Consider the following 16,307-nt stretch of genomic DNA (forward strand, 5'->3'; position numbering starts at 1 on the left):
CATGATTGCATTATCTTCATAATTGGTTTGACTTCAACATTGGTTTATCTTCAAGGTTTATCTTCGCAATGTTGTTTTGGTCTTCACTAATATATATATATATATATATATATATATATATATTCACTAATATTCACTAATATATATATTCACTAATATATATATATATACTCCCTTCTTTCTGGTTTATAAGGCTCAATTCAAAAATCTCACCAACCAAGGTAGATGATGAGTTGTGAAATATTTTTTGTAGTTTGCAAAAGCACCCAATTAATGCTCTTGTTTTCCTCAAAAAATTGTGTTTACGAATGCATTAATTGCAATGCATGCATGCATTGATCAATTTTCTCTTAATACTTGCATGTAATGATTTAATGCACCTTTAAGTCTGAACATGTGATGGTGAACAATCAAATTGAGCCTTATAAAATGGAAAAACTAAAATTTTAAGATAAGCTCTATAAACCGGAAAGAAGGAAGTATATATGATGGGTCTATTCTAATAACATCCTTAATATGATAACACTTCCTTATTCGGCTAACACTTCGATTGCAAAAATTCATCAGTGCGAACCCACCCCGAGCTGCACCAACAAAACAAAACTCCCAGCCCACCACCGCACGACCACCACCCATCCTCACCAACGCCCTGATCCGCTCCACCTTCCTCCTCCTAGCCCCGAGCCGCCACGCACCACCAAGCGATGCCGGAGCCCCGCCCAACCATGCGCCGCCGGAGCCCCGGCCAACCACGCGCCAACAGAGCCCCGCCCCACGGCGCCACGCGCTGCCAGAGCCCCGCCGCACCACTCGCGGCGACTCCCCACTACTTCACACCTCCTCCCGCCATGGCCAACACCTCCGAATTCTGGCTAGCCATAGCCTCCCCGCGACGCGCCGCCGATGGATCCAGCCATCCACGGCCTACTCACGTCATGCCGCCAGTGGATCCAGCCATGCACGGCCTCCCTTGATGCGCCGTCACCGGATCCGGCCATCCCGAGCGCCGCCCTGCCATGGTGGTTGGGCCTCCCTTGATCTCCCCTCCCTCCGGCGCCGGCCAGCGCCACGCCCGGACCTGACCCCTCCCTGTTCATCCACATCCTCCCTCCCATCCCGCTGCATCTCTCCCCAGCTCTTCCTTCCTTCCGACGGCCCAAAATCCATGCCTCTCGAGCCGCCCCGGGGTCCTCCTCTCCGTCCACGGCCAGATGTAGGCCGGGCGTGTCGTCTCCGACCTCCTTCATCATCCACGGCCCCCGCGCCACCCCTGGACATCGGCACATGACGACGAGCTTGTTCTACTCGCGTGAACTCGCGTGAGACATTTGCTCACGCGCCCCCTCAGTGGGAGCTTCTTCTCTTCCGGCGAGGACAAACGACCTCGATCCGGCGTTTCCTCTCCTCACCGTCGTGCCCTTCTCAGTCAGGTGCCATCAACCGCATGGGAGAGGGGAGAAACTCCCAGCACCGGCCCTGTGTCATTCGAGCGGTGAAGCCCCCTTGCAGTTTGCGACATGTACGAGTGCAGTACGGTAGTCACGTTGGTGCAGCCCGCTGGCCTCCAACAGGGGATGCAACTCTTTCGGTGGGCGAAGTGCAGTCCACGACGAGCACCAATGCAGTGCGGTGCTCTTCAATTCTTCAGATTTCTTTTGTGCAGTTCTGTTTGGAGCTTCCCAGCCTCCGCCGCCGCATCGAATTCAAACTGCACGTACACGTTGCGATCTAAGACAAGGAGTCACGTTTGATCTCCATAGGTAAAAACCAAAAATCATCATCGATCCCCCTAATCCACTTTTCAAAACTGATCTGATATTCTTGTTTGTACAGTCCAATGGAAAACACAAACGAGGGAGATTACCAGGCCAAAGGTAGTCTGAATACGTGAGTGAGATGCAGTATAAATGCTACAGTTCTATTTTTAAGTTATTTATTTATGCCCAGCATACACTAATTTCAGTACTCTGTTAGCAGAGTGCACTTCAGTTTCCCTGAGAAAACTGAAAACTGCTATATTCGGATTGTGCTTGGCACGGATGTACCCGCAATTTTTGGTGCTTGGCATGGCTGTACCTAGAGACCACTAGCAAACTTGGGGCACTTCAGACTTCAGAGGACTAGATAGAGGATGGGATGCGATGCAACTGTGGCATCTCAACTGACATGGCGGCGACAGTGGCTCGACGATAACGCAGCGGCTGTAGCTTGACAGTGACAACGCGTAGGCGGCTCCATTGGACGTACCGTGGCGGCGACGATGGCGGTGGCAGCTTGACAGCGACGAAACTGCTGCAGCTCAATAGCAACGAGGGCACAGCGGCTCGACGATCCTCTACTTTTCTGATCCATGCAGTACGCCTCTCTCTAATTTTTGGCACGAGAATATTCAGAGTATAGAGAAACAAGCAAGTTCGTTGGACCCTTCTGTTCATTTGTTGGTGAGTAGCAGAAGCCGTTGGATGGGATGGATAGTGAAGGAATGCCCGATTTTGACCCCTACGGCAGTTCTACCGTGCACGAAGGCACTGCAGACGAGCCACGTCCGATCAGTCCACTATGTTCTCTAATGCAGAAAAATGGAGGAGAAATCAATTATAAAAAAGAAACACAAGACACAGTTTGCTCTCTCTCGATGGACTCGCTCTCCTGCATGCAGTTCTTTAAGATTTTGATTGATGTCCTGTATTGTGGGTCGTGGAGTTTGATTGATGTCCTAGTAAAGTTCATAAAAAATTGTCTGTTTAGATTTGCAGTGCGGTGCATAGTATATAGGAGTTTTCTTTTGTAAAAAATTGTACAGAGGAGTTCACTTATTTTTTTTGGAGGATTTTTTTGCAAAATTTGTATCGACATAGTTTATAATTTGTTAAAAATTAGATGTTGAAAGCATGATGTAGTTTCACTCTTAAAAAACCTTGGTTACGGCAAAAAAAGCAAGAAGCATGCATTTTGTTTCAATTTGGGTCGTGGCTCACTTCCTCCAATGCAAATTTGAATTGCACTTGTTCCTGTGTGGCGTTGTGTGTTCCAAAAAAGTGTATAGCATGGGCACTTGCAGTACATTTCTTTGTCGTGTGCGGTTCATTGCACTTGGCCTCGCAGTTGAGATGAAATTATAAAGAGAAAATGCTAGCAAAAATTTAAAAATAATGCAGTTCCCTTTGTCGACATTGCAATGCGTTTCATTTTGTAGTGAATCAAGTGATTCACTCTGTAAAATAAAGATTGTCGAAAAAAAATATGAAGTGCGGTCAGTGTTGATGTAGTCGTGATGTAGTACACTACTATCGCCCTGCGCAGCTCAGATCGAATACACACAGAAAAATAGTGGAAAAAGTTTAGTTTGTTAAGCGGTGTAAAAAATGTAATGAGGTTCACTTTGGAGAGTGTTGAGGTTCGCTTGTGCTCTATGTGAAGTGCAAAAATGTTATGGAAGCACAAACAATAATGTGGTTCACTTTTGATAGTGTTGTTGTTCACTTTCATTCAATGTGAAGTGCAAAAAAAAGTTAAAAATAAATGAAAAGAATTAATGCGGTTCACTTAAACTTATGTCGAAGTTCACTTTTTCTTCAATGTGCACTGCACTCGCCTCATATCACAAGAACAGTAAAAGAAAAACTCACGCAACACTTTGTCGGACATTGCAGTGCGGTTTTCTATCTAATGCAGTGCGGTTTTCTCTCAGGTTAAGTTCACTCGCCGATTTGGTTGTCGCAAAAAACAAAGTTTTCGCATTTCGGTAATTTTAAAACTGCTCCTAAACCGTAGGGAATTAGAGAGAGTGTTCTACATGAGTAAGTTGCGTCTCGTCGATATCTTTCCAACGGCGTATCATTTGAATCATTTCGACAAGCGGTTTGTTAAAATTTTGCGAAAACGGCCGCTGCCACTCGTCGTCCGCCGCACCATTTTCAAAATTAACTCAAAACAGTAAGGAATCTCAAAACCATTTCTACATATGAAAGTTGCGCCTCGTCCATAGCTTTCCAACAACGTATCACACGCCTCGTTTCGACAAACGGTTCAAAAACTAGAACGAAAACAATACAAAAATTGCTAAAAATTCAAAAAAAAACCAGAATTCAACGATTTACTAAATTTGAAACTACTCTTAAACCGTAGCGAATTATAGAAAATAATAGATATGAAAAAGATGCGCCTCGAGGATATCTTTCCAACGATGTATCATTTGTTTCATTCCGGTGAGCGGTTTAGAAAAAAAACGCGAAAAAACGCTCGCTGCCACTTGTCGTGCGCCGCACCATTTTCATATACTTGTGGGAATTTTTCATTATAGAACTTGGCTTGTATATTCCAATGATGGGCTTACTCAAATTGCCCTAGGTCTTCATGATCAAGCAAGTTGGATGCACACCCACTTAGTTTCTTTTATTGAGCTTTCATACACTTATAGCCTTAGTGCATCTGTTGCATGACAATCCCTACTCACTCACATTGATATCTATCGATGGGCATCTCCATAGCCCATTGATATGCCTAGTTAATGTGAGACTATATTCCTCCCTTTTGTCTTCTCCACAACCACCATTCTATTCCACCTATAGTGCTATGTCCATGGCTCGCGCTCATATATTGCATAACAGTTGAAAAAGTTTGAAAAGGCTAAGTATGAAACAATTGATTGGCTTGTCATCAAGGTTGTGCATGATGGGAGCATTTTGTGTGACGGAGATGAAGCATGGCCAAACTATATGATTTTGTAGGGATGAGCTTTCTTTGGCTATGTTATTTTGATAAGACATAATTGCTTGGTTAGTACGCTTGAAGTATTATTATTTTTATGTCAATACTAAACTTTTGTCTTGAATCTTTTGGATCTAAAAATTCATGCCATAATAGAGGAAATCACATTGAAAATTATGTTAGGTAGCATTCCACATCAAAATTTCTGTTTTTATCATTTACCTACTCGAAGACGAACATGAATTAAGCTTGGGGATGCTTGATACGTCTCCAACGTATCTATAATTTTTGATTGTTCCATGCTATTATATTATCTGTTTTGGATGTTTAATGGGCTTTAATATGCACTTTAATATTATTTTTGGGACTAACCTATTAACCAGAGGCCCAGTGCCAGTTTCTAATTTTTTTTGCCTATTTTAGTGTTTCGCAGAAAAGGAATATCAAACGGAACGAAAACTTCGCGAGGATCTTTCTTGGAACAAACGCAAACTAGAAGAATTGGAGTGGAAGTCTGGAACTCCGCGAAGATTCCACGAGGCAGGAGGGCGCGCCCCCACCCTCATGGGACCCACGGAGCTCCACCGACGTACTTCTTTCGCCTATATATACTCTTATACCCTAAAAACATTAGGGGAGCCACGAAACAACTTTTCCACCGCCGCAACCTTCTGTACCTGTGAGATCCTATATGGGGCCTTTTCCGGCGATCTGTGGGAGGGGGATTCGATCATGGAGGGCTTCTACATCAACACCATAGCCTCTTCGACGATGTGTGAGTAGTTTACCACAGACCTTCAGGTCCATAGTTATTAGCTAGATGGCTTCTTCTCTCTCTTTGGTTCTCAATACAAAGTTCTCCTTGATGTTCTTGTAGATCTATTCGATGTATTACTTTTTTACGGTGTGTTTGCCGAGATTCGATGAATTGTGGATTTACGATCAAATTTATCTATGAACAATATTTGGTTCTTCTCTGAATTCTTATATGCATGATTTGATATCTATGCAAGTCTCTTCGAATTATCGGTTTAGTTTGGCCTACTAGATTGATCTTTCTTGTAATGGGAGTGTGCTTAGCTTTGGGTTCAATCTTGCGGTGTCCTTTCCTAGTGATAGTAGGGGCAGCAATGCACGTATTGTATTGTTGCCATCAAGGATAAAAAGATGGGATTTATATCATATTGCTTGAGTTTATCCCTTTACATCATGTCATCTTGCCTAAAGCATTACTCTGTTCTTATGAACTTAATACTCTAGATGCATGCTGGATAGCGATCGATGTGTGGAGTAATAGTAGTAGATGCAGAATCGTTTCGGTCTACTTAACACGGACGTGATGCCTATATTTCATAATCATTTCCTAGATATTCTCATAACTATGCACTCTTTTATCAATTGATCGGCAGCAATTTGTTCACCCACCGTAATACTTGCTATCATGAGAGAAGCCACTAGTGAAACCTATGGCCCCTGGGTCTCTTTCTTATTATATTGCATCTCTTTTATTTACATCGCATCTCATTTACTATTTTGCAATCTATACAACAAAAATACCAAAAATATTTACCTTACTATCTTTATCAGATCTCACTTTCGCAAGTGATCATGAAGGGATTGACAACCCCTTTATCACGTTGGTTGTGAGGTTCTTGATTGTTTGTGCAGGTACTAGGTGACTTGCGTGTTATCTCCTACTGGATTGATACCTTGGTTCTCAAAAACTGAGGAAAATACTTACGCTACTTTGCTGCATCACTCTTTCCTCTTCAAGGGAAAACCAATGCATGCTCAAGAGGTAGCACCACTCGGGGGCATCCCCAAGCTTAGTTGGTTGCTCATTTTTGGATAATAGCTTGGGATGCCGGGGCATCCCCAAGCTTAGTCTCTTCCATCCTTCATCCATCGTAAGATAACCCAAAACTTGAAAACTTCAATCACACAAAACTCAACAGAACCTTCGTGAGATCCGTTAGTATAAGAATAATAAACCACTACTATAAGTGATGTATCACACCAATTCATATTTTGTTTATGTATTATATCTACTGTATTCCAACCTTTCTATGGCAAAAACTCATCAAAGAAAACCATAGAGCCATCAAAATAATCACACAACACAAAGAAAACAGAATCTGTCAAAACAGAACAGTCTGTAGCAATCTGACTATTTCGAATACTTCTGTAACTCAAAAAATTCTGAAAAATTAGGACGACCTGAGAAATTTGTATATTGATCTACTGCAAGTGGAATGGGTATTTTAGCGCTCTCTGGTAAGAAATGAAAATTAATTTCGTGAGCGTAAAAGTTTTTGTTTTTTCAGCAAGATCAAACAACTATCACCCAAGAAGATCCTAAAGGCTTTACTTGGCACAAACGCTAATTAAAACATAAAAAATACAATCATAAAAGTAGCATAATTGTGCTAACACACAAGAACATGAAGCAAAAGGAAAAATAAATTTTATTCATTGGGTTGCCTCCCAACAAGTGCTATAGTTTTACGCCCTTAGCTAGGCATAAAGCAAGGATCTAAGTTTTGTCATCTTTGTCCAACTCTTCAATCAAACACTTCGAATCCTTTAAGGATTTAGCATAAAGGTTTTCAATAACAATACTCCTAGGAATAAATTCAAAGATTTTATTCTTGCAAAAAGGATCTCTTATCACTTCAAACAAATCCGGGTGAACACTAATCATCTTAAGATCTCCATTATTACTATTACTAGAAGTTGCACCCTTGTTCCTGGATCTCCTACTCTTTACGGGAGTTTCCTTAGTAATTTTAGTGGCAGTAAAAGTCGTGCTTAGATTATTAAAGATTTCTTCCAATTTATCGATCCAAGACGGACTTTCTTCTATTCTTTCATGGATTGAGGTACCCCTCTCTTTTAACAACTTAAAAATATCACCCGCTTTTGACCCAAGATGAGTAGCAAAATTATGCATCTTTTTATATATTATTTCCATATGATCTTCGGTGAGCATTTTCTTTTCGATAGCATCTAATCTTTCCATAATGTGCTCAAGAGTCAAAATTGTTTCATTAACCATAAGAGGTGGTGAACCCACTAAATTTCCCATAACATTAAGGGCATCAAAAGGAGGACTCATTAATAAATTGACATCGGTAATCGTATCAAGGACGAATCTATACCAAGTGGTGAGGCCAACATAAAAACAACTCAGAAGCACAACGGTAGATTGCTTACGGATAGATCTATTATGAGCATTGCAAATTCTATACCAAGCATTTTTTAAATTTTCTCCTCCCTTTGTTTAAAGTTGAGGACTTTGTCCTTGGGAGTGCAAGCAATAGAAGGAGAACTATCCATAATGGCAAACACAGACGCACGCAAAAATAGATCCGGCAAGAAAACAACGAAAGAGAAAGAGATGCGAATAAAACGACAAACTTTTGTGAAGTGGGGGAGAGGAAAACGACGGGAAATGGCAAATAATGTAAATGGAGAGGAGATGAGATTTGTGATTAGGAACCTGGTTATGTTGAAGATCCTCCCCGGCAACGGCACCAGAAATTCCTTTTGATTGCTCTCTGACTATAGCGCCAGAAAAGCTCCTGTCTGCTAGGACTACGTCGGTATTTCCCCAAAGAGGAAGGGATGATGCAGCACAGCGGCGGTAGGTATTTCCCTCAGTGAATAAACCAAGGTTATCGAACCAGTAGGAGAACCAAGCAACAAAACGTAAACAGCACCTGCACACAAATAACAACACCCGCAACCCAACATGTTAAAGGGGTTGTCAATCCCTTTCGGGTAACGATGCTAGAAAATTGTAATAGATTGAAATAATAGATCGCAAATAAAATAAAGTGTAGAAAAATATTTTTTTATTTTTGGTTTAATAGATCTGAATAAAAATGCAAAGGAAAAGTAGATCGCAAGCAAATATATGAGGAAGAAGACCCGGGGGCCGTAGGTTTCACTGTGGCTTCTCTCGAGAAAGATAGCAAACAGTGGGTAAAAAAATTACTATTGGGCAATTTATAGAACCTCAAATAATTATGACGATATCCAGGCAATGATCATTACATAGGCATCATGTCCAAGATTAGTAAACCGACTCCTGCCTGCATCTACTACTATTACTCCACACATCGACCGCTATCCAGCATGTATCTAGTGTATTAAGTTCATGGAGAAATGGAGTAATGCAATAAAAACGATGACATGATGTAGACAAGATCTGTTTATCTATTACATAGATATAGTTCCCATCTTTTTATCCTTAGTAGCAATGATACATACGTGTCGATTCCCTTTCTGTCATTGGGATCAAGCACTGTAAGATCGAACCCACTACCGGGCACCTCTTCCCATTGCAAGATAAATAGATCAAGTTGGCCAAACAAAACCCAAATACCGGAGAAGAAATACGAGGCTATAAGAGATCATGCATATAAGAGATCAAAGAAACTCAAATAACTTTCATGGATATAAAATATATGATTGATCATAAACTCAAAGTTCATCAGATCCCAACAAACACACAGCAAAAAGAGTTACATCATATGGATCCCCAAGAGACCATTGTATTGAGAATCAAGAGAGAGAGAGAGAGATCAAGCCATCTAGGTACTAACTACGGACCCGAAGGTCTATAAAGAACTACTCACGCATCATCGGAGAGGCACCAATGGAGGTGGTGAACCCCATCCGAGATGGTGTCTAGATTGGATCTGGTGGTTCTGGACTCTGCGGCGGCTGGATGAATATTTCATCGACTCCCCTAGGGTTTTGGGAATATTTGGGTATTTATAGAGCAAAGAGGCGGTCCGGGGGGCACCCGAGGTGGGCACAACCCACCAGGGCACGCCTGGGTCTCCTGGTGCGCCCTAGTGGTTGTCCCCTCCTCGGGACTCCCCCCAGGTGCAACCAGAGCCCAACTTGTTCCTTCTAGTCCATAAAAAAACTCCGTAAAGTTTCGTGGCATTTGGACTCCGTCTGATATTGATTTTCCGTGATGTAAAAAACATGGAAAAATAGGAACTGGCACTTGGCACTATGCCAATAGGTTAGTGCCAAAAAATGATATAAAATGATTATAAAACATCCAAGATTGATAATAAAACAGCATGGAACAATCAAAAATTATAGATACATTAGAGACGTATCAAGCATCGGGACAACACTGCTTTGGACCTGCCCCCGGATCTCTATGAGCAATACAAGTCTGACCCTGAAGAAACCTATGGTGAACGCAAAACTCGGGTCTAATGAATGGTTTCAGTATCACTTTGTTACTCCTGAGTATGCGAAGAAGAATGTTGTGAGGCCACCATGGGCCGATATTGTGTACAGGAAGCTCCACCCCAAGACAAAAGCTGAAGCCATTGCAAAGGGCTTCTATCCTTGCATGGTCAGAGGACCCCAGCCTGAAAATGCCGACCCATCTAGTCTCCGATGGTGTCGCAAAGACGAATTGTTTGAACAAAATTTCCAGTTTGCGAGGGCTTCTGCAGTCCAGAACATGAAGGACCTGTGGATTAACTTAAACCCTGGTCTGGCTGCTCCAAGGCCAGATGGCAGTCGTGAAGCTGAACATAATCTCATTGGTCCTTTCAATAGCTTTGATGAGGTTCTCTCCCACATCGCTGCACAAAGGGCCACTATTGAAGAAGCTGCTGGTGAAGAGGAACAAGAGGATGTTCCAGAGCCCTCGGAGCCAAAGAAAAAGTCTAATGCTTCAAAATCTACTGCTGCTCCAAAGGCTTCAAGTGTGAAGCCATTGCAATCCACACCTCCTAAATCCAGTGTGCAGTCTGAGGACTTGTCTCGCATCTCCAAGAAGTCCAAGAAGCCCAACAATATTTCAGGGCATGGCCTCACACCAGTAAACATCTTGCACAATGAAGAGGATGTCATAGATCTGTCCAGTGATGAAGATCTTGCCGATGAGACCCTGGAAATGCTTATCAAGAGCAACCAGGAGGCCAAAATCTTCAAATATTTGCCTCTCTTTGATGCTGATATTCTCGACAACTTCATCGATGAATGGTTTGAAGATACTACTCTCACCATTGATGTTCTGCAGCTGCCCATCGACATCAACGCCACATTCCAAGCCTGCATAGCCAAAGAGCTTGCTATTGCTCAAAATATTGTAGAGCTGAAGAAAAAATAGATCATGAGAAGGCTCTGTTCAAGAAGCATATGGCTAAGCTCAGCGACACTGATGTTCAGAACTTCAAGAAGATGATGGCTGATCTCAAAGAGGAATTGCATGAAGTACTATGCTGAAAAATGCGTTCAGGATCACAATGAAGCTGTGAAGAGAAAGGCCCTTGGGCGTCCAGGCATTGACCCCAAGCTTGCTGCCAAGAAATAAAAGCCTGCTGATGTTGAGACCGAAGCTCCCAGGCAGGAAAGACCAAGAATTGTCTTCCCTGCCAGCATGACTAGCTCAAAGCCAAAGTTACCCTCAATAGCCTCTGCGCAGAAGAAGACGAAGCAGGCTGAAGCTGAAGCAAAGAAGAAAAAGCATCATGATGCTACTGATGCTGCTCCATCCAAGAAGAAGCTGAAGACAAAGTATTCAAAGTCTTCTCGCAAAGAACATGCCGCTCCCCAAGAACCATTGCTAGTTGATCCCATTTCTGTTGCACTGCTAGCTTCCACCAACCATGAGTGTTGTCTCGTCGTGCATGAACCTACTTCCACAAAGGCTCATGAGTCTGAAGATATTCTAGCTGCTGACCCCATCGCAGCTGAAGACATTGGTCATGAAGACAATGTTGTAGATGATGAAGTCCTTCCTTAGTTTCCCTAGCTCATGCCCAAGGCGGTATCATCGCCTGCTCCCACGAGCAGTGAACAAGTTAGCATTGGCGGTCCCACGACACCAATCACACAAGATGAGTTCTGGGAAGAGCACCACCCCAACTCCCCATTTCATGAAGTCATACCTCACACACCGCCAGCTCAAGTCACCACTCTAGTGATTGAGACCCCGTAAGACACACTAGAGGATATGGAAAAGACCACTCCCTCTCCACAAGCGTCGCCATCTTTGTGAAGGCTTCGCAAAGGCCCTAGGCCCACGGTTTCCATGTCAAGCATTCCTCAAGAGGATGTGCACACCACAAGCTCAGTGGCACGTCAAGTGTTTCCTAAAGCCATCCCTTCAGTTACTGCTCAAGAGTCTGAAGACAAAATGGCTGAAGATATTCCGGCTGCATCAACCGATGACAAAGAAGAAGAAGATTGTGAAGTTATTCCCCCTACCGTTGAACCAGTTGTACAAGAAGATGTGATTGTGCCTGACCCACCAGTTGTCCAAAACACTGAAGCTCCTGCACCTGATGATTCCAATGCCACTACCACTGAAGCCAATGACCTTGTCATGGCTGAAGATAATGTGCAGCCTGAAGCCAATGATGCCACTTAAGACATTGTGCTGCCGTCCACCTCGGATGTGGCCGCTGCTCCTCTTGTGCCTCACACTATGGAACGTGTGTTCTATCATGGTGAGCTTGTTACTGTCAAGTGGCCAATCATGACTCCTCCTGCAGCTCTCGGTCCCCAATATGACTATCATGTGGAGCAAAGGCCTCAGACGCAGAAGCCAAAGCCCAGGCTACTAAGGCTTCCAAGTGATGTCACTACACAAGGCTCTTTCAGTGTGCTCAACTTCAGATATCACAACACATTCTTTGACAAGGCCAAGAATCCATACAAGAAGCCAAAGATCACCTTTGATAGGTTCTGGAGCCACCAGCAACGCATCTACTACTCATGCATTCTCTATAACCAAGACAGGATCTTTCCCCACAAGCGTTTGGATTGTGATGCCATTGTTGGGCTGCCATGCCTTGAAGAGGCTCTTGACTGCTTTCATGAAGTTGGTATGCTCCCATTTGTCGTCAACAAGGAGCACTGGAATGAAGAGCTACTGTTGCAATTCTTTGCCACCCTTCACATCTTAGGCTACAATAGGGATTCAAAGACATAGGTCCTTGAGTGGATGTCAGGTGATGTTCATCATGAAGCTAAAGCTTAAGATATCATCGAGCTCACTTCCCTGCCCACTCCTGGTGATCTATATGAGCTAAGTTGTCAGTGCTATGAGCAAGAATTGCAGAGTATTTTCCAGAAGCCTAAGCCCAACATGGGCTAGATGCTCAGTATGATGAAGCCATTGCCGGTTGATGCTGAATACCCCAAGGAATTCTATGTCAATGACCTCGAGTATTTTCCCTGCACCATCTATCACATACTGAGGCATACTCTCTGGCCAATTAAAGGGCATTCCTCTCACGCCAAGATCGAAGGCACCATGAAGACATTGGTCTTCTACATCATCGATGGCATCAGATTCAACACTCAAGACTTCTTCATCCACCAGTTGGCTGCCTCGGGAATTGATTTGTTTGGCCTCAAGTTCTATGCTCCATGGGTCATGCGGCTCATTAAGCTTCACTCCACAATTAACTATCAAGCTTCAGTGCATAACCATGTTTTATTTTTGCCTGAAGTTGATATGTCACATGAAGCCATATCCCCTGAGCCTGCCAAGGAGCCAGTTCGCGAAGACTATGCTGCCTTCCAAAGCTTCACTCAGCCACTTGAAGGGCTTCATGTGCTAAATCCAACCCCTATTGTTGCCGATCCCCTTGTCGGTCAGCTCAGGCTGCCGCATCGTGCCAACACTGATGCAACAACCAGCATAGTAGCTCAAAGGCCTAAGAAGCGTACTCGCATTCTGAATGACCGACAACTTCTTGTGTCGCTTCATCAGAAACAGGATCGGCATCATGACTGGATGAAGTGCCAGATGCAGAGTCTTCTAGTTAATGTCAATTGCATTCGCAACCTTGCTACCAAAAACACATTTTGTTGCTCATGAAGCCTGTCGGCGTGCCTGGAAGAGCCTCACAATGCTCTGTTCTGAAGATGATCTTTGAGCAGATGGCTTCATTGAACGCTTCAAGTATGACTCCATGCCACCACAGTCTGCAAGTTGGAGTCCAACTCCTTTCATTGAAGATTCAGAGCATTCATCTTCGGCTCCAACTGTTGTTGCGACAGTCATTGATGAAGAGGACGATGCCACTTCCCTTGCGATGGCTTCACTGCACCGAGATTCTGCAGCAGGCCCCTCTGCGCCGCCCAACTCCACCATCGACCAGGCTGCCCCAACATCTTCACCAATACCGCCTGGGAACAAATAGACACTCTATGTCTTCAAACATTTTTGGTCCTTCCTGACAAAAGGGGGAGAAGCATATGGGTTGATAGTCTTAAAGCGGACCCATATGGGTCGGGTGCTTATTTTTGCTAAGTTTTTACAACTCTCATTCTTGAACTATTGGTTTTTGAGTTGTAACACTTAAAACTTGATGGTCGTCTACCACTTTTGCTGCTACCATTTGGTGCAATGATAAGTTCCAAATGAAGTCATACTCTAGACATCCATTTCTCATTGTGCATTTCATTATCTTCATTACATTTGTGTATGCATGATGAATTGTCTTCATGTGTTGAAGAAGATCTCCACAAAGCAAAACCTGCCATGTGCATTTGCATTCAAAGGCAAAAAAATATATATGCACATCTTCAGGGGGAGCCTCTTTCAACCTATGAAGCCAATGCCCACGTACTTTAAACTTTCACATACTTTTATCCCCTTTCAAAACTTCAACCAGTTTGTCATCAATCACCAAAAAGGGGGAGATTGTAAGTGCATCTAGTGCCACCCCCTAGATGGTTTTGGAGTATTGACGACAAACATAGTTGAGGGACTAATGTGTTTGTGAGAATTACAGGATAACACAGGTAGATGTGATGCCCCCAATTCAATCATACACTAATCATACACGCAAATATGTACGATCAATATCATGGACTCTCGATAAGATATCACAACACAACTCTAGACACAAATTAAAATAATACAAGCTTTATATATTACAAGTCAGGGGCCTCGAGGGCTCGAATACATAAGCTCGAAGAGACAAGAGTCAGTGGAAGCAAAAATATCCGAGTACAGTCATAAGTTAAACCAGGTGCCATAAGATGGCTAGCACAAAATGGGATACAGATCGAAAGAGGCGCAGGCCTCCTGCATGGGATCCTCCTAATCTACTCCTGGTCGTCGGCGGCCTGCACGTAGTAGTAGGCACCCTCGGTGTAGTAGGGGTCGTCGTCGACGGTGGCATCTGGCTCATGGGTTCCAACATCTGGTTGCGACATTCGAGAAAATGAAAAAGGGGAAAAAGAGGGAGCAAAGCAACCGTGAGTACCCATCCAAAGTACTCGCAAGCAAGGATCTACACTACATATGCATTGGTATCAATGAAATGGGTAGTATCTATGGAATGAACTGCAGAATGCCAGAATAATATGGGGATAACTAGTCCTATCAAAGACTATGCTTCTGGCAGTCTCCATCTTGAAGTAGGTAGAAGAGAGTAGCAAGTAGTAACAAGTGTCAACACATAGTATAATCCTACCCGACGATCCTCCCCTCGTTGCCCTGTGGAAGAGCGATCACCGGGTTGTATCTGGAACTTGTAAGAGGTGTGTTTTATTAAGTATCCGGTTCTAGTTTTCATAAGGTCGAAGTACAACTCTGGGCCGTCCTTTTACGGAGGGACAAGGCTATTTGAATAGATAAACTTCCCTGCAGGGGTGCATCACATTATCCAACACGCTCGATCCCTCTGGCTGGGCACACTTTCCTGGATCATGTCCAGCCTCGGAAGATCAACACGTCGTAGCCCTACCTAGGCACAACAGAGAGGTCAGCACGCCAGTCTAAATCCTAAGCGCAGGGGTCTAGGACCATCGCCCATTGCACTCCTGCACGTTGCGAGGGCAGCCAGAAGCAGACCTAGCCTCCCTAATACAAGTGCAGGCGTTCTAGTCCAATCCGGCGCATGCCGCTCAACCGCTGACGTCTAGAAGGCTTCGACTGATAAAACGACATCGAGTGCCCATAATTGTTCCTATGTAGTTGGTTAGTGTGTATAGGCTCATAGCCAGACTCGGATCAAATACCAAGATCTCATTAAGCGTGTTATTTTGAAGTAACCGCGGACGCCGACCAGGGACCAGACCCACCTGTTTCCTAGGTGGTCGCAACCTTCCTTGTCGCTCCGCCACAAAGTAACAATCAGGGGGCTGCCGGGAACCCAGGCCCACCACTACCTGGGTGGAACCACCTGCCCCTTCAGCCCCCATCTCCGAACAGTAACATAAGTAATGTAAAAGTATGTAGTATATGTACCCGTGATCACCTGCCAAAGTGATCAAGGCCCAGTAGTATAGCATGGTAGACGGACAAGAGTGTAAGGCCACTGATGGTAAACTACCAACCTATACTAAGCATGTAGGATTGCAGGTAAAGGTAACAACAGAAGTAACAACGACAGGCTATGCATCAGAATAGGTTCATTTGAAAGCAGTAATAGCTACACTATGCTAATGCAAGTAGTAGAGGGAGAGAGTAGGCGATATCGGGATGAACAAGGGGGGTTTGCTTGCTTGAAAGCTCAGTAGAGAGGGACGGGTCATCAACACCGCAGTCGATTGGGGCAGCAGCAGCATCAGTCTCGTAGTCTACCGGAGAGAAG

General features: G+C 43.8%; 1 long non-coding RNA gene across 1 annotated transcript; it reads left to right on the forward strand.

Moving 5' to 3' along the window:
* The first annotated feature begins 600 nt into the window (after window positions 1-600).
* Window positions 601-2,961, forward strand: LOC125551097. The gene is made up of 3 exons (XR_007302191.1): window positions 601-1,760; window positions 1,834-1,887; window positions 1,978-2,961. It is a non-coding gene; the product is annotated as an uncharacterized LOC125551097 (long non-coding RNA).
* Window positions 2,962-16,307: the final 13,346 nt, after the last annotated feature.

The sequence above is a fragment of the Triticum urartu genome, chromosome 4, assembly GCF_003073215.2.
Source record: "Triticum urartu cultivar G1812 chromosome 4, Tu2.1, whole genome shotgun sequence".
NCBI classification, from domain to species: domain Eukaryota; kingdom Viridiplantae; phylum Streptophyta; class Magnoliopsida; order Poales; family Poaceae; genus Triticum; species Triticum urartu.